Below are 19,509 nucleotides of genomic sequence, written 5' to 3' on the forward strand. Positions count from 1 at the left end.
CAAACCTATGCTGACATCAGGATAAAATGAGAGGTATCACACATACCTGTAGAAATCAGAAAGATAACTATATTTGCTTCAGACATTAAAAAGAGAAGAGAAATTTATTGATGAATTCACAAAACGTTCTAATTTTAAATGCACTTAGCATGTGGAGTTTCTAGAAAATGTCACTTTCCAAATTTTAAAAGATTTAAGAAAGCCTGAAAACCAAATAGTGCAAAATAGAATAAGAAAGAAAAAATAAAAGAATTGGATAGTCAAAAATATTAACATAAAGAAAATTCAGTCATTGATGCCACCAGAAAATCCAATAAAATCTTCAAAGGGTAAATAATTTGAATTTAACATAATCTGTTTTCAGAGAAATGGTAACAGGGTAGGAGCTGTCAGCCTTTTTTGAAGCTGAAGTTGTCTGAATAATAACAGCAACACCAAAGAGAAATTTACAGTCAGTATAATTAATAATACAATATTGACGAATTGGAATGAAGTATTTCAAAAGTAAATGAAATAATATTGGGAGTAACTGTTCTGAGCTCAGCAGTGACATATCTCTGTCATATTTGACAGTGGTTATTATTTAGTAAGAGGGTTGCTAGAAATATAACTGGTTAATATGAGGTTGTACTTTAGCAGGGCGAGACCCTCACACTGTGTGACTGGGATCCTCATCAAATGGAGACACTGGGAGACAGGCATGCAGGGAGACCGCCATGTGGAGACGAGTTACACTGTCACACACCAGGACTCAGGACAGAAGACTGGCCTGCTCCTTCCTGACACGGTTAGTGGGAGCAAGGTCCTGTTGGCATTCTGATCTTAGTTTATAGCTTCCAAAATGAAGAAACCAGATTTCTGTTGCTTAAGCTACTCAGTTTGGAATGATGTGTTATGACAGGCCTGGAGAATTGAAAAAGTAGCTATGGATGGCTAGGATGGGTGAATACAGGAAAATTAATCAGTGATCCCAGAAGTGTGGTAGAGAGAGTTGCTTACAAAGAATTCCTGCTGCCATCCCTGTGCACTTACCTCATCCAACTCTTACGGCTTGATGGATGCTAGAGCTTCCTGGTCCCTTAGTTTCTATCTCATCCTCCTGGGACCTCCCAGCCTCTCAAGAGGCCATTTCTTCAGCCTTGTCAATTGTCACAAGTTACTTGGGATTCCAACAATTTTCCTCACCCATTTATATACTCATTTAGTGATTCCATTTCCTACCTTTTCCTAAAACTTGGTGTATCCCAGAACGCAGGATCAGTCATCAACTAAATGCTTTCCCTGAATAAATAACGTTTCCTTCATCTCCCCTGCTTTAACTGAAATCTGATTCTCAGAGCTCTTTGGTGCTCTAGCTCTTTCCCTATGTGTGCCGTTGCTTTTATGTACTTATTTCACGTCATCATCTTTGGAGTATTACTCTTTCCTAAGTCTCAAAAAATCTCTGACTTAGGGCCATTGATATAGTTCAGTGGCACAGTGCCTGCCTGGCAAGTATGTGGTTTCGGGTTAGATTCCTGGTACCAAAAAGAAAAAAACAAAAAAAACCAAAAAAACCAAAAAACACACACACACACCAAAAAACAAAACAAACAAACAAACAAAACACTCTTGATTTTCAACTATCAGTCTGTACCATCCATCTCTTTTCTTTATCACAATCATCAATTTAATCTTTCTCTTTTGCAGTATTTTTTTGAAAATACTATCTTTTGGAAATAATTTTTTTTTTCGAAAATTCTACTCACTTAATGAAGCTGGTAATACTGTACACGTCTATCTAGATGTTCCTCAGAACACTACCCCAGCTTCTATACCTTCTGTTGTTTCTTGCCTTTAGCCCGCCTGGCCCTGAACCCCACAGTCTTCAGCCCTGTGTACAGTTACTGCTTCACAGAATGATTTCATCTACTTTACTGTCCAGTCATAAGTTCCTATCTTTTTAATCTTACTTTCCCCATTATGCTGACTTCTAAATATTTGAAGCTCACATCATTAGCCCTTTGAGGTTTTTTCACCCTTCTGAGACCCATCCCTCCTCTATTAACTTCAATTCAATGACTAACCACGGTTTTTCAGTTTCATATACCCCTAATTCTTATCCCTTTACAGATGCCTGTTGAAAAAGACACCATTTAAATTACTCATGTCATCAAGCCATCAAGCCATAAGCTTGCAGCCATAAGGTGGATGATCCATATCCTCAAATAGGTCCTTTGTCATGCCAAAACACCCTGATTTTTTTAGTCTTTTTACTATTTCCTGTCCTAAATAACTGTTTCATTACATAACCTACATTTGCAAATTTGTAACATTTCTTTCCTTTTCGTGACTTTTATCTAATGATCTTGTTTTTCCATTTTACGAAGAACACAATAGGAAGCAGAAAAGAATTTCCAAAAACATCACTACCAAATACACTCCTTTTGTTCTCTTTTGGATGAATTATCCATCCTAGCTTTGCATAGCCCTCTAATTTACACCAGTTCTTTTTTTTTTTTTTTTTTTTTTTTTTTTTTTTGGTCTTTTTTGTTTTTATCGGTACCAGGGATCGAACTCAGGACTGCCTGCTTGCAAGGCAGGCGCTTATGCCGCTGAGCTAAATCCCCAGCCCCATTTATAGCAGTTCTAATGTGTTATCCCTACCTTTTGAAGGGAGTTCTCAGTGATATTGCTTCTGTATCACCCACCCGTAGGGTTTTCCTTCAGTACCATCAGCATGCAAACATTATGTGTCTTCTATTATATTTCACTTGCCCTACACTGTACAACTCCATTTCTGAAAAGAGAAATCTTTATAGCAAAACTCTTTGAAACGATGTGTACAGTGTTCTCTAGAATCTGCTTCAAGCAGCTTGCATTCAGTATTCCGTCAAAATATCTCTATATAAATATCATGGGGAGACTCTATGTTGTGAAATTTAATTATTGATTCTTGTTATCTTGCTTTACCTATCACCAGTAGTTTACCAATCTCTCTGTCACCTACAGAAAAAACCATTTTACTTAGCATTCAAGGAATCATAATTTTTTTTTGCTTTTGCTATGACTTTTTAGTCATATATTTTATATTCTTCCCATCTCTTTACCCTATAAGTGTGACTTTCCCAAGGTTTTATTCCCTGAAATGTTTTTGTCCTGTTATATTCACTTCTTGTTGCTCTCACATGACCTCATGGTTTTAAATGCTATCTCTATGCTGACTACAAAATTTACATCCACCAGTTCCTATTCCTTTAACCATTTAATTAGTATTGCCACTTGAAAATCTAATATACATCTCAAAGTCAAGATCAAATGCTACCTTGATATTTTTCTTAATCTTGACCCAATTCTTCCCAGCATTCCATATAAATAAATAGTAGCTCCATTATTATTTGTGCTTAAGGAAAAACATGCATAGACATATATTCTTCTGGTCTGGTTATTGACGTCTCTCTTTCCCAGGAGACCCACCAAACCGCCAACACCTCCCCCTCCACTCTATCAGTGACATACGTGGAATCTGAGCATGACTCCCTCCCACCCATCATCTTAGCACTACCTCTGCACTGCACTGTTGAAATACTTTTCTGATTCATCTTTGCCTCAGTCTTTGCTTTAGAGCACTTTTTTTTCCTCCAACACAATAACCAAAGTTGTCATTTTCTAATACCTCTCATTCACTCCCAAGAAATGAGCCTCATTTGTCTCCGACACAGCCACAGTCCTAGAACGGTCCTAGTGGTTCTGCCTAATATGCTACTGCTTCTCATTCACTCCGTTCTCCCCACCCTACCTGTGGAATCCCCACTGTTCTGGACCTGCTTCATTCTTCACAGATTTGCACTTTTGCCCTTGCTGTTTATTCTGCTTAGAACACTTGTCACTCAGAGATCAACATCATATGTCATCGTTTCTTGTAGTCTTGCATTCAATTTAATATCCTCAGTATAGCTACTTCTGACCTGCCAATGAAAAACACAAGGTCTCTTCCAATATTTCTTCATCTTCATTGGCTGTGTACGTGTGTGTGTGCGCGCGTGCGCGTGCTTGCGCTTATGTGTGTGTATGTGCTTGTGCTAATGTGTATGTTTGCATGTGATTTGAACAATCTATTCTGCTGTCAAATAGCATTACTTTTTGTTGTCTATCTCTTTCTTTAGAATGTAAGCTTTTGGAAGCAAGGGTTTCACTGTTTTGTTTTCATCCCCAGGGTTTATGTTTCATCTTCCAAGGGAATACAGTAGCTTAGCACTACTACAGATTCTGCGTCCTTGAATTCAACCAACTGTATATTGAAAATACTGGAAAAAAGTTCCAGAAAGTTCCAAAAAGTAAGCACATTTTCTGCTTACTAAGCACATTGCTGTTCATATAATGAAATGCCATGTAGGCACATGCTGCTTGGAAAGGTTTATATCTAAAATTTACCTCAAAAGTCTCCTGGCACAGGAGAAATGATTGTGGAAGGTGATTTGCCTGCAGCCACACAGCAGCTACCTTGCTGTTAGGAGGAAGAGTGTGCCCTTCCCTGCTGCTCTCTTCTCTCTCTGCTTCCTGGTCATCCTCATGTGACCAACTTTTCCTCTAGCCAATACAGATTCTCCATTGGAGCTCACAGAAAATGTGAGCCAATACAATTCCCTCCCCTTTAACTAGTGAGCATCTGCTATTGCGTCCAGGTAGAAGAACAGTGACTCAGACTGTGCCATTTCACCGATCCTCAGTCTTTCTCGGGAACTCAAGATTTGAATATTGTGCCTGGCATCTTGTTTGTGAGTTATGTACATAAGTCTATAATGGCTGTATGTATTCTGAGTATGAACAGGATTTATCACTATTATTATTTCCTAAACAATACATGTAACAACTATTAAATTAGCATTTATATTGTATTTACTTGTTATATATAATCTAGTGAAGATTTAAGGTATGTGGGGGTATGCATAGGTTATATGCAAATTTTATACATTTTGTATAAACTATTTGAGCATCTATGGATTTTGACCTTAGGGATCAGGAAACCAATCCCTTTATGGTAACGAGGGACAGCATTTTAGGAAATTGAAGGTATCAGAAATTAAAAAAAACAGTATGTAGATATCAAAAATAAAAACGCCTCATTTAAAATATAGAGTTTCAATTGCCTTAAAGATCCAAAAAATATTGAAATACTTTAATTTGAAGACTAACACAGTAAAAGTTATGTTTTAGCAAAGTATCTTTTGAATGCCTGAGATGATGGTTGGAATCACAAAGCAGGAGACCAAATAAGAATTAATTACAATACTCAAGATGAAGATTTAAGAAGATGAAAGCAAGGAATCAAAAGGCAAGATGATGTCATCCAGACAGCAAAATTCTACAGCAGCCAACTTACTGCTGGAGGAGAATGAAGTGAGAGGACTAACACTAGCAAGCCTTGGGGCTGATCAGACACGTGCAGCAATCAAGGTATTGTATTAGCAAAAGAACAGACAATCAATCCATAGAGCAGAGCAGCGAGCCCCAGAATAAGCCTAAACAAGCAAGGACAACTGACCCTTGACAAAGGAGCAAAGGCAATTCAATGGTGATCAGAACGTGAAGTGATTGGCCACTCTGAAGATGGTCCAGGCATTCCGCACAGTGCCAGTCAATCTTATCCTGCATTCACGACCACTGCTGTTTCACCAAATGAATCCAAATCTCACATCCACACACAAGCTGTGTGTGAATGGTTTCTAGCAACTTCACTCATAGCTTATAACTCCTGGAAGCCATGAGATATCCTTTGGTAAGTGAACATGTAAAGGTTCTTAGGCACGCCTGTGAAACAGAATATTATTCAGCACCAAAAGTGATCTATCAAGCACCCCAAAATACATGGAAGAATATAAAGTGCAGAATACTAAATGAAAAATCTAATCTGAAATACATGCTTTTTGATTCTAATTATGTGATGTTCTCAAAAAGGCGAACTATGGGGACAGTGGCAGATCAGTGATCACTGGGAGCTTGTGTGAGAGAAAGACGTTCAGAGCAGTGAAGCTGTCTGAGGTTATGATACATACAGTTTAGCACCTGTCAAAACCCATAGATCTTTAACACTGAGGATAAACCCCACTGTAAACTATGGACTTTGGGAAACCCTGACGCCTCAATGTTTAACTTCAAGGCATGGGAGGGTGTGAATTCGTGTGGGAAAAGTTTTATGAGAACTCTATAGTTTCTGCCTTGTTTTCTGGGAAAATCAAGCTGCTTGAAAAGGGAAGTCTATAAAAGAAAAGAAAAAACTCTTTCACAGCATTTCTATATAACTTTTTAACTTTTATAAGTTTGTATCACTATGCACTGTAGCCCAGTAGGATGAATTTAAGAACAGTTTGAAAGCCACGATGATTCATTTAAGAGGAACAGTTTTCTTCACTCTTATTTTCTAAACAATATAAGACATTCCCAACTCACAAAACAAAATGGTATTTCTAATATCTTTATTTCTCTTCAATTCCTCCACACCTCAAAGCTACTGTGAACATTGTCCCGTGACTCCTTCTTTTTAAATGCTTCACATTTTTCTTCTCCTGCTCTTCACACCTCCTTCCTTTCCTACCCTGTTGCATTGATCAACTCACTTCTTATTCTGAAATCAAGATTCCTTCTTTTTACAAGTAAATGGGATGGGTGAATGCTTTATACTCTTCATTAGAGAGATAAAATTATGCATGCTCCCCTATGAATTATTTTTGTCCTTTCAGGTACTAAATAAGTGTCCCGAATGCTATGATTTAGTAACTGATAGGATTTAGAGAAGAACATATATGCTGCCCAACACTTTACAGTCATTCATTAAATATAGAACAAATGTTTCCTGAATCATGGAGACACTCACATTAACAAGCAGTCTTTCTATTCTTAGAGGCCAAAGGCAGCCTCCCTTGTGACATATTTGAGTAAAAAGGCAGTTGCAATACAGCATGCTAAGTGTAATGCAGGGAAGATACACAATTATATAGGAAGCAGAGAAGATATGTCAGGAGCAAAAGTATTATTTCTGTAAAGCCTGTGATATATTCGAAAGAAAACATCCACTAGTCTTTTAAATATATGTGAAAGACATCAATCATCTGCACTGGCGTTATACATTAAAAGGAGATAAAACTATGGTGCAGACATCATGAAGGAACGGTATGTGTACTAGGATTACAGGATCGTGTCACGCAGTGTCCTTAGGAAGTGACCCTGCAGCAACTGCAGCTGGTGAATGAGAACTGTGGTAGCCTCTGGTAAAGGATACAAATTTTCCCAAGTATTGAAAACACTGGGGGTCTTTAGGAAAATCCTGGTAGAGGGGTAGGAAAGTCAGATCAAAGATTAAAGTGAGTGGAACAGGAAACGCTGGTGAATGAGCTAAGAGTCAGAAGGAAACTTAAAGGCAAAAGGAAAGCGTCAACAAGAACTCAAAATGTGTTGTCATGACCAATACATGTTTATCAGCTAAACGAGAACTTTATCCTGTGAAAAATGTTATGCAATATGACAGGCGGGATAAATTCTTATGGACTGGAGTCACCAGGAGAGGATTTAAGGATGGTTTGTAAGTCATTTTAGTCCTCGAAGAGTGAGAGAATTTTGGGCTTTGAGGAGGAGAAAGAGATTTGAAACAGAAGAGGAAACAATGACCCAGTACCAGGCAGCTCCAAAATGTTGGAGAATTTATATTTGTTGCTTTTTACTTTTAAGTTATGCAGTTTATAGCCCACAGCAATCAAATGATTGCCATCAACTGATAATTGCTTCAGTTTAGTTCAAAATCATTATTCTTTAGTGTTGATTTGTCTCCTTGTTAGTTGTCTCAGAAGATAATCACAGAAGTAGTTATCCATGAATCCTAAAACACTCTCTGGACTCTTGTATGGGATAGGCAGGGGGGATATAGAGATGATTGAATGGAGCCAAGATAGAGACATCAGCTTCTTGATTTCTGAAGGAATAAAGGAGCTCAAAAATAGCTTTGCCTAATATTTAATATTGAAGTTTAATTGCAAGAAATTGCATGTCTTTATTAAAATATAAATTGTACAACTAATCAAAATTTATACCTATTGACTTTACATTACATGAATTTAGTGTTATTAATAGTGTTATAGTCAGTTACAAGTTATAATAATACTGAGAGTCTAGCGAAGCTATATTTTTAATATTTTAATTATATTTCTGATTTTAGTTAAGCTATTATTTTAAATGGAATTAGCCAGCATCATAATAAAATATTTCTTTCTCTTAAAATTAACTTCAACAATCATTTTTCTGCCACTGACTTTCTTACCTGGCGATATCTAAAGTACTGAATGCATAGATGATCAGATAAAATTTAGATTGCTTGGGGACCTATTTAATGGGGTCTATTATTTGGTATACAAAAGTTTCTAGAAAATTTTTTTCATTGTATTATCTCATTGTCATGAAATTATTTGTGTAATATTTCTGGATTTAGTTGATGGTAATGAAAAATAAACTTGAATACTTTTATCTGGTTTACAAACAGACATATAATATTGTTGTCAAAATTATTACTGAAATAACACCAACAACCCATAGAGATCCATAGAGAAAATAATGCCCAAAAATTAAGCAACCAATTCCTGATAATATAAACACAAATTTCTGATCAATTCTAAATCTCTTCCTCTATTTCCACTGTCCTTCTTTGCTTCCATAAATATCAAGATGTAGAAACTTTATTGCCTTACAGTAGACTGATGCCATTGAAATAGAACATGCTAATGTTTTCTTTTGATTTTTCTAAATATGCATTATAACTATCTTACAGTTACTACAATAGCTATACTCATCTTTTACTTACTTTCCTTTCCTTTTGAAAGTATTATTTTTGGTTTGTGTTGATCTTTGTTTTTTGTTTTATTACTTCAAGGCAGTGTGTTACTATGGAGTTCAGGCTGGTCTTGAACTCATTGTGCTCACTTTGTACCCCAGACAAGCTGTGAACTCAGAGGGACCCTTTTGCCTCAAATTCTGGTTTCTGGGATTACAGGTGTAATTCACAAAGCCTGGAGCAAAGCAGTTTAATTTTTATACAACATAGTTGAGTAATTCTTATCAAAGGAGACATGCCCCAATCAGCTCCTCTCTTAGTGGCTTCAAATTTTATGTTATTTTAATTGTTAGGCACTATGAAATAAAACATTTTAGCTTTCAGCTGTAAATAATATGTAAATATATCCCATATGAAATTTTATCCTCCTACCCAAGGCCAATGCGGGTCACATGATTCTCAAAGTTTGGATAAACATATGAGAATAGATTCAGAGTGATTTTGAGCATTCTGCTACTTGTCAGAGGTGACATCTCTTGAGATGTTCCTATTTTAATACTTGATGACTAGAATGTACAATTATTACAAAGTTCTTTATGAATGTGCTAAAGGAATACTGAGCACTAATTCACTTAACAAGCCTATTTGGCAGAAAATAATGACAACATATGAAATGTTAAACATTGAATTTATTTTTAAAATACACTTGAGAAAAAAGAATAGGCGGTATTAAAGTAATCTTGTTTTATATAAGAAGCTATAAGATCAATTTAAAATATGCCAACACTTTTGTGGTGAAATTCAAATATAGTTTGTATCACTTTAATCTCTAATAATAGTAACCTGTAATTTAAAGAATATCTAGATATTTTCCAAACGTTTTTGTTGGTGGTGACCATCAATTATAAGTTAAGTCTAGAGGATGTCTGAGGCTGTTCTTGTCTTTCCCTTGAGCCAGATTGGAAAGCAGGAAACTTCACTCTTTTCTGGTCACAGGTGGAAACTCTAGGCTAAGGACTGCTATGTCATTTACAGGGCAAATGAACTCTGCTAAAGTGAATAAGACATGTAGAGAAACTACAGTTTATTTCTTTATTTATCAGTGTCTCCTCCTTGTCCTTTGCTTGCAAGAATGCTTGAAGCTTCCTAGCCCACCATAGTGGCCACTACTCTTCCTTCCTGGACACATCCACTGCTCTTCACTCACTGTCCTTGACTCAGATGCAATGAATAAACACCAAAGTTCAAGGTGGCTGGTAGCCTTATGTTCCTAGAGAACAACTGGTTGTTCCAGATGCCTGGTATGCACTCCTCTGTGTTTGTCTATTTCTCTTTCTTTCCTTTCCTGCACTGCACTGCAAGCTAGGCAGGAGATTAGAACCCACTTCCAGGGTTTCTAACATTTTGTGAAAGAGATTATTGACCTGGGCAGAAGAGCGATTGCTAGGAAGGAGGCTTATGGATTCACTGTGTGCCTATACAGAGTGTGAATAGACTTTCGAATGAACTGGGCCACCTAACACTTTGATTCAGCAAGACACTTGAAGATCAGACCAACTAAGTAAAGTTCGTATTTGTTTTTTCCAGTTTCAGTTTGTCTTTTTGTCTTCTTCCAATTCTATCTCCACCACTCCACGTATGGCATGCCAAAAGATCAAGATAAACTATTAGTGGCTTCTTATCTAACAGGTTTTTCTCCTGGTTTATTGTTTGCTTTTTTTTGGATGCCTGGATGCTGCTTCATTTTCACATTTTCAGATTTGAACCTTTCCATTAGATTTATTTGAATGTCATTAACATTCAAAGCCCCAATGCAAAAAAAGAAAAAAATGGTGTAGCTCATTATCTCCAAGGAAAGGGTAGAAACAAGCCTTTCTTCCCTTCCCAAACTAACTTTCACTTGAAGATAATGAGCTACATCATTCAAGGGTCACCTTAACTACAAAATATTTATATTGCAGACCAAATCAGAGTGCAGGTGCATATAAGTAAAAGCTTATTCTGTTAATTTAATCTCTCATGTTTCCAGTTTTGTACTAGAAACTTTGTATTTTCTGTCCATTCACACATCCTAGAAATTTGAAGAAATAGGTCTTACTACCCCATTTGCAGATTCAAGAGCCTGAGGCAGATAAAGAATAATTAGCTCCCTCAAAGTTATACCATTGCTGAGGGCAAAGCTACTTTATAGTCTAGACCTAATGGAATCCAATTTTACCACAACACCATTTCCTCCTAAGCAATGCATGTGTGTTTACATGGCGATAACCATTCACTAACAGAATTTATAATTCTCCATGAATCCGAATTATTTCTATGTATGTTAACTAATAGAAATTCCAGAAACCAGAATTATCCTTCTTCCTTATGCCTCTAATTTTAGGTATTTTCTTTATTAGCCTGGCTTCAAAGAATAGGAAAAACCATACATTTAATTTTTTTAAAATCAAGCATTCACATATTCAAGCAAATTATTATTTTATTTTCCTTCACTTTATAAATACTTTCGTAAAAATTTCCTTTTGTACTCCAGGTGCATATGATATACTACCTTTCTGCTATGTAATTTTGCCTAATTGTTCTTCAACTTTGTTGGCTTGTCTTCTAAATGACTGTGAGAACTGGTGTCAGGTGGGCAGAGCATGCACTTGGTGGATGTGTAAAGAACAGAACACCTGGCCCACTTTGTGGGCTCTCCTATGAGATAGCAGGAACCCCAGACTGAGGATAGATCAAATGATACCAGATCTCTATAAACTAGAATCACTGATAACTGTTGCCTTAATTTTGACACTAGGATTCCATTAAAACACTCTAAATTGGTCTTAGGAGTGTATTAACCTTATAAAACTTTTGACACTTAATGAATTTGAAATAGTTTTCTAACTATATATACATATTTCATTTATCTTTCTGAGTTTCATTTTGCTACACTCATCATTTTGGACAACTGACTGATCTTTTGCATTACTGCATCTTACTCCTGTAAATTTGTGAAACTGAGAGTAGGGACCAGCTCCTGCAATTTTGATCTGCCTAACACAGTCCCGCTGGTTTTCAGGATATAGGAAAGAAACAAAATAAATTTGATATAACTTATTGTCTTACTACTTTTAAAAACTTAGAACTGTGAAGAGTAGAAGTAAGATTTTGAATTAAATTTTCAAAAACTGGCCTTCCTACTTTTCAGGAAAGTAACACAACATTTTCTGCCATATTTTAAACTCCATCAAATGACTTCACAAAAGTGTGAAGACTCTTCAGGACATAGAGACAAAATTCAGCCTGTTGGCCTACATACCATGTAGCAGAAATGCTGCCATGTTTTTCTATGAGATAACAATGTTCAATTTGATGTGGAATTCTTCTAAACAGATCTCTGGAGTGACGGTCTATCAAAAAGCATTTGTACCATTCACTTTCACACTTTAACTCACCACCCAATTTGCTCATCTCCAAAATACCCAAAGCCTTTATCATTGGACATGTATTGTTTACTATGTTTCCACCCACCACAATACAAGCTTCCTAAGAGCTATTTTGTTTGCCCTAGTACCTTGAAATTGTCTAGCATATATTCAAAGTAATAGAAAATAATACTGTCATGATCACTATAAACATTATGGAACAAAAATAAAAGCTATTTTCTCTGTTGCAGTGAAAAATATGTCCAGACAGTAGACTAGAGTAATTTAAGTACTGAATTCAGTTCAACATCAATTGATCGATTTTAGCATTATTCTGTGGTTATTAAGAAAATGCCTTATTCCATGGACAGCAGCTTTACAAACTGAGGTATTAAGCACAGTAGTACTTTCAATAAATTATTAAGTATAACTTGCAATTGATTTCATGTGATTCATTTTACTTAATATAGCATCTGAAATCTCAACTGGATTGATGTAAAGATTAGTGAAAGATTGGTTGAGAAACAAATCAAATTCAGGCTCTTATTCTAAGTATTCACTTGCAGTCTAGAGTAATGGATAGAATTAGGACTTTTATATGCATTTACAGGAGCATATGCATCTCTGCATCTGTTTCTTTTCTTGTATTAATCTTTAGTGTTGCTATATTTATTTCTGAGGTTTAAATGACTTTTATGTAGGCGTGAAAGACTATGCAGTGCATCAAGAAGAAGAACTCTTTTGAGATGTCTGATGAAATATGACAAATTCTGTGGATCAGCAGTCTACAATTGAATTTCTGATTCAGGAATGGAGTCAAGCCAAAGCATCTAAATGTGCAAAATAGCTTTCCTTATTCTCTTTTTCTTCCATTAGTATGGCAGTTGGCCTTTGGGCTGCATATGAATGTTATTATCTTTAAAATACTAACTATAAAAATGATTTACGAGGATTTAAAATACAAGCGTAAGAATTATTTACATTATTGTTTTATTTTTACATCTCAGCTGCATTTACTGAATGGAAAAGATGCCTCTGAGAATGAAGGAGGAGTACTACCAACAGGTCAAAGGGCTGTGTGCACATAATTTAGTAAGTTAAAATGGATTTCATAGGTGGGAAATCACCCCCTATGTCCAGGGTGACACACTATTTCTGTGACGTGAATTTCTTACTCTCTCTTTCTGTTCTTTCATTGGCTAGTGTAAGTTAACTCATTTCCCTCATTATTTCCCCCACTTACTCTTCATTTGAGGAAGGCTATTATGAGAACAATTGCTGCTGTATTAAATAAGAGTGGTTTGCTCATCATTATGAAGGAAAATATTGATACTGATGTTTAATAATGAATAGAGAAAAGGAAGGAGGGAGACAGGGAAGGACAGGAAAGAGGAGCAAATCAAAAAGGAGGAAAAAAGAAGATAGGAAGATTGGAAAGAAGAAAGTGGAGGCAAACACTGATAAGGAATGAGAAGAGAGAGACAGAGAGAGACAGACAGAGAGAGAGAGAGAGAGAGAGAGAGAGAGAGAGAGAGAGAGAGAAACAGAAACTGAAACAGAGACAGAGACAGAGACAGAGACAGAGACAGAGAGAAAAGTAAGGGAAGAGAGAGAAAAAATATAAACCAAAGGCATGAGTGAAAAAAGACTTAGGGAGCATTTGCACATTTCGTTTTTGCTTAAACTTATTAAACCTGGGCAACTGACTTTGAAGTTGTACATAGTCATAGTTGAAGAGAAAGAAAATGTATATGCTACAAGTTGCTCTCTATATTGAATTCTCTAATTAAATTAGTAATTTTCAAGAAGAATAACAATAGGGCTTGGTTTCCTTATCTTAATTCTACTACTTAATAGTTTTATCATTTGGTTTCACAAATAACTTAAGCATGACAAGTTATGCTTTTCAGCATTCGACCGTTGTCACTTTTAACCCTTTATATTTTTCAGATACTTCTTTAATTTCAGTTGATCATAATTTGAATTTATTGTTCATAAATATATAAATACATTATCCATAAATAAAGTTGTCCTGAAAAATATTTCTAATATATACATATGGAGTGGCTGAGCTGGAGACCAACCACACACTGTACACTGGGGCTGGTGCAAGGCTACCTGAGAACACGGAGCACCAGAGGCGAGCCATGTAAACAAGTTGCTGGGACTGGAGCAAGGCCAGTCCAGCAGGTGTCCGGCCTTGGTGCTCCTCCCTGTGAACTACAGCACAGACAGCTCTGAGAATGTTTTGCTTTCAGAGTTCTCAGCAAAACACTGAGACCTTGCACTTTCAGCCCCATCACAGATTTCCCCCATTTGACCATGTGTAATAAAGACACAAACTCTGCTGAGTTGTTGCTCCCTCTCCGTTAGAAAGGTCAGGACCCATTTAGTCCCAGCTTTTCTTTTAGTATGTGTCTAGTTTTACTTAATCTTCCCTTGTCTCCTCTCAGAACCCCACTGGCTGCATCGGTGGTGAGATATATATATGCTAATTTGCTATAATTTATTTCATGTTTTGAATGAGATGGATCCTCATGTATATAGTTATATCTGCAAACACTTTGCCCTGTAAAAAAGGAGAATACATTATTATTTGCATTATTGCATATCTCAAAAAAATTTTTTTTTTTTGTCTCACAATGCCCAATGCCATTTTTGAGCAAATCAGACTGTTTTGGGTTTTGGAGAAATTTGTTATCAATTCTATGTTGCTTTTTTTAAAAAAATGAATTTATCTGCTCTAGAACGTGATAGCATTCCTTAGAAAACTGAGATAAAGAAAGCTTGGAAGTAGGAATGTGTGTTTATGAGTGCTGTATTACCAGTGACACCTCCAACTGCTAAAGCTAGCTGAAAATAACTGAAAGGAAGAGTGTGTTTAACACTCTGTGTACAGAGGAGCTGAAGTTTCCTGAAGTGTTAGAGAAAAGGCTGGCTGATTGTTGCATCATGATGGCTTAGGGACAGGAAAATTGTCTGACACCTGACCCATTTCTCTCACTTTCTGAACTTAAAATAAATCAACAGACATCATGGCTTATTTTTCCCAGTCATTTGGAATGTGCGATGAGTTTGAGTTTACCTTCCCTTTGTTGCCTAGCTTCACAAGCTATATAACGCTACGACAGTGTTTATTGTGTCTTCTCCTACTGCATATTTTACAGGGCAGTTGCTTCAGGAAAAGGTGCACATTTCTCAGCTTTGGCATGAACCCACGTGTGGCACTTGAGTCTCTGTCCTTTCCAAGATGATGGTTAGATGATGCATCTTATCATTCTCTTCTCCTGAGTATATACTGATTTGATAGGCATTTCTTGTACTTTATTTATATATTTTCATTAGAAAGGCATTTAATAAAGATAAAAACTCTAAAAATTTTGCTCTAGTCAGAAAATGTATCTGTTAAGCATTCTACGGTTTGTCTTGAGAGAAAATGTAAGACTTCAGGTTTCAATTTAAAATATAAAGCACTATCAGGGACTTTCACCCCAGAAAGCATTAGCCTTCTGAGAGCACTACTTCTTGGGCTCAGCTTCTAGCCAGGGTTGATACTCCAGCTTTATTTTATAAGTTTCCCAAGCTGCTTTCCAAATCTTGGGAGGCAGAACCAGCCAGAATCTTCTGAGTTTGAACACAGCATGCTAAATGCTTCTCTGTTCTCCCTGAGTGATTGCTACCAAATGAAACATAAAAAAGTTTGATCTTTGCACTTTCCTATCAATGGCTCCTTTTCTACTAAAACAGAAATTACAAGGGGATTAGAGATATATTAGACTTCTTAGCGATAGCTACTGCATGGATTTGAAACATTTACTAAGTATCTTTAAGGACTAGTTTTGGTTTGGTATTGAGATAAGAAACAATTGTTTTAAAAATATAATTAATGTGCACTTCTTTGAAAGAAAAATTAATATACTACAGATGTAATAGTTTTGATAAGCAGATAAAACATGAAATATTGTTCTTTCCTACATATATATGAATGTATTTTTCTATTTTATCAAAGATAAAATCTCAAAATATAATAATATGATTCTTATTTCTGTATTCTGATATATTCCACATTAATTTAATGAAGAAAAAGAATAATCAAATTACTATGCAGTTTTACTTTACATCAAGGGTGATGCCTGACTTTCTAAATTATGATTACATTTTCCCTTTAAGGTTGATTTTCACACTATATAATTAATAAGTACTACACATTGCAATTTTCTCAAAGAGGTTTCTATGTATCAATCGTAGTGGTGACCAGTTGCCATTCACACAGTTAAAAAGGATTATTGGTCTAGGTGTTCAGTTTCCAAAAACCTTATCCACTAGTTTGTGACTTCTATCAATGTAAATGCTATGTAATATTGATCGTTAGGTATTCAGAGGATTCTTTCTTTAAAATATTACAACACTCATGTACTTTAAAAATCTCACTTATATATTGAGACAAATGTAAATGTCAAGCATATTGTACTTATTAATCATTTATTCTTGCATGCATTCTTGCTGAAGACAGACTTTTCTAGTCAGTAGACTTTATAGTCTGTACATAACCTGCTTCATGAAAAAACATGACTAATGTAATACTTGCTTGGCATCTGGATGTAGTTAATTGGCATACTTTTATTAAAAGACATTAAATTATTCTTTTGATATGAGAAGAAATCTTTTAAATCTTTGCAGGGAAAACTCATTGCCTCCTAGTTTTGAAGAAATTCAACCAATTACAGTAACTTGTCTTCATCAATTTCTTCCAGTAGAAAGAAACTCATAGGACTTTAACTATGAAGTTAATAAAAATCTTTCTGAGTCATTGAAACAGACAGATATTGATGGGAAATTAACTTTAAAACATTTCTGACTTTGAGTTAATTAAAGTATTCTGATACAAAGCTTTGTGAAAGCAAGAAAAGTGAATTTGGAAGAAATACGATAACCTGTTAAAACTTTTTTCAGAGCTATATAAAAATTCACAGTATAACTAATCATAATAAAAAAACCAGATCTTCACTTCAGTATATCATTATAGTAACAGTGAGAATACTGGGTCTTATTAATGAGAACAAATTACAGGGAAAATAATATGTTTCCTTTGTGTTTAACTTTCACTGACACATTAATGAAAAGGATGATTAAAACTGTACTTAAATAATATGTATCACTTTCCATCTTATTCTTTGCCTGAGGAATTTGGAGGTATATACAGGTATGCATCCCAGTTTCTATCCTTCTGGAAATCTATGTTTATGGCACTGCACATATATTATTCTAAGAATTTATTTTTCTTTCTTAATAGGATCTGGGTAGAAAGTATATATTTCTTCATAAGCAATTTATGACTGTATTATACTATTTCAAATGCGTGTGACAGCTGTTTCTCTAAAGCTGACCATTAGAAGACAGCATGCCTATAAATCTCAGGTCCTGAGGAGAGAGGCTCTGGTCTTGAGTATTTTGAATGCCATGTCCTCAGTAAACATTTATAACACCACAGTTAGCTTTGTATACTGAGTTTGTAAAACTGGCAAAAGAAACATGAAAAACCTAAAATATTAATCAAGTGAGGTGTTTTTCTGTAAAAATATTCTGGTTTGTGCATATCTTTTCTTTTAAAGGCACGACTGTAAATTCCATTTATAGTACAAACATAACTTCTACAAAGCTTAATGACAGGTAAGTATTCACACGCCTTAAATCAAGATTGAATTTAGTTTAAAAATATTATCTGCTTCTACATAAATCTTTCATAAATAAAACTTTATTCTGTTCAACTTGTTTAGGTAGCTAAGCAACATACATCCACGTATTGCACAGACCTCGATTTCAGCAAATTGAGCAACAACTTACCTAGAGAAGCATGTTAATTTATTTGTTTCTTTTGCTAACTTGAATTTATCCCGAGTTAGAAAACGACATATCCAGTATTCAGGCTCACTTGGCTCCAGGTTAATTAGAAGGAGCTTTCAGTTCGTGCAATCTGCCCCAACAGGATTCCGAGAGCGCTTCTTAGCTCCAGTCCTAGTCTCTGAACTCTTGCAGCAGTCTTTATTTATACACACATTGTCCTTTTCAAAACAAGCAGCCAGCTGGAATGATTCAAACCTCTGTTCAGCACACCGTTAAAATGCAGCTTCCTTCTTGGACAGGAGAATTACACCAGGGAGCAGACCGGTACAGCAAAAAGGCTGCGAGAACTATTTAATCACCGGAATGCCAGCTGCTGCTGCTCTCCAGCTCCCGCGCCGCCGTCCTGCTGCTTAGCTGGGGTCCGGCTCTCCCTCCCTCCCTCTCTCTGCTGTCTCCAGAACTGTAAAGGCAGCTCTGCCGGATTATGATTGGCAGAAGCAGCCAATTCCTCCAGCTAATCATCCTCAAGACTTTCAAGGACCTGGCGCTGCCGTGATGTCATCCAGGCCGGGATGTTACACACGCATTCGGTCCAGCAGAAGCAGGCTCAGCCCTGGGCTGCCTTCCCCTCCTCTCCCACCAGCGTGATTGATCAGATGCTCCAGGAGGATTTGCATAGTCTGTCATTGTACAGTCGGACTACGTATTTCCTATGAAAACCGAAAATAAAATCTCACTTTGAGCTATGACACTGTGCCACAAGATCCTAGTGGGTTAAAAAAAAAAAAAAAAAAAGTTCATGAAAGGGTGCTCTGGGGTTAAATGTGTACCAAACACGTGAATAGCAAACTCAACAAAAAGCAACAAGCAGCAGGAAACTGAGAACTACAGAGCCCTGGAGTTGTTAATACTGTAAGAATAAATGTGAGAAGAAAGAAGAGCACGTGTGTGTGTGTGTGTGTGTGTGTGTGTGTGTGTGTGTGTGTGTGGTATTCATGGTCTTACAGTTATGGTAAATTCTGAATTATTATGGAAAAGTTCTGTTCTCAACTCTGATAAAATATTTTCATACAGTATAACGTGATTGCCTGCTCTTTGTCCTCCACTAACTCGGACAAACTCGTAAAGAGGTAATAAAGTACTTTTATACACTTTTGGAAAAGTTCTTTGAACTACTTCATCAGAATGGGCTTTCCAGTACATTCTTTCTGTCTAGACTGTAAGGTTCCAAGGGCTTGTCTTGTTTCAATACATTGCTCACTCCCCAGTTTTTAATTTAGTGGAACCCGAAATGCTCATGAGAATTCAATCCAAGACCACTTATTATGAGGTAGAGAACAGAAGTGCAAATTTTTCTCATCTCCAGTTACCCCGCTGGAATGTGTGCCTTTGGGTGTGCACGCTCTTACTGTAATAATGAGACAAGCTGAGGGACACTTTGCAGTTGCGGTGGAGTCCCCA

General features: G+C 36.2%; 1 protein-coding gene across 1 annotated transcript in view; it reads right to left on the minus strand.

Annotated features, from left to right (window-relative positions):
* The window catches only part of Ndst4 (N-deacetylase and N-sulfotransferase 4), a 271,193-nt gene extending 252,369 nt beyond the window's left edge, over window positions 1-18,824 (minus strand). The window contains exon 1 of the mRNA XM_003468015.5: window positions 18,049-18,824. The gene's annotated coding sequence lies outside the window, so the exon portion shown is untranslated. The remainder of the gene's footprint in view (window positions 1-18,048) is intronic.
* Between the last annotated feature and the right edge of the window lie 685 nt (window positions 18,825-19,509).

This window comes from Cavia porcellus, unplaced genomic scaffold, assembly GCF_034190915.1.
Source record: "Cavia porcellus strain 051 isolate PalLab524CR breed Dunkin Hartley unplaced genomic scaffold, mCavPor4.1 scaffold_14, whole genome shotgun sequence".
In the NCBI taxonomy this organism is placed as follows: Eukaryota; Metazoa; Chordata; class Mammalia; order Rodentia; family Caviidae; genus Cavia; species Cavia porcellus.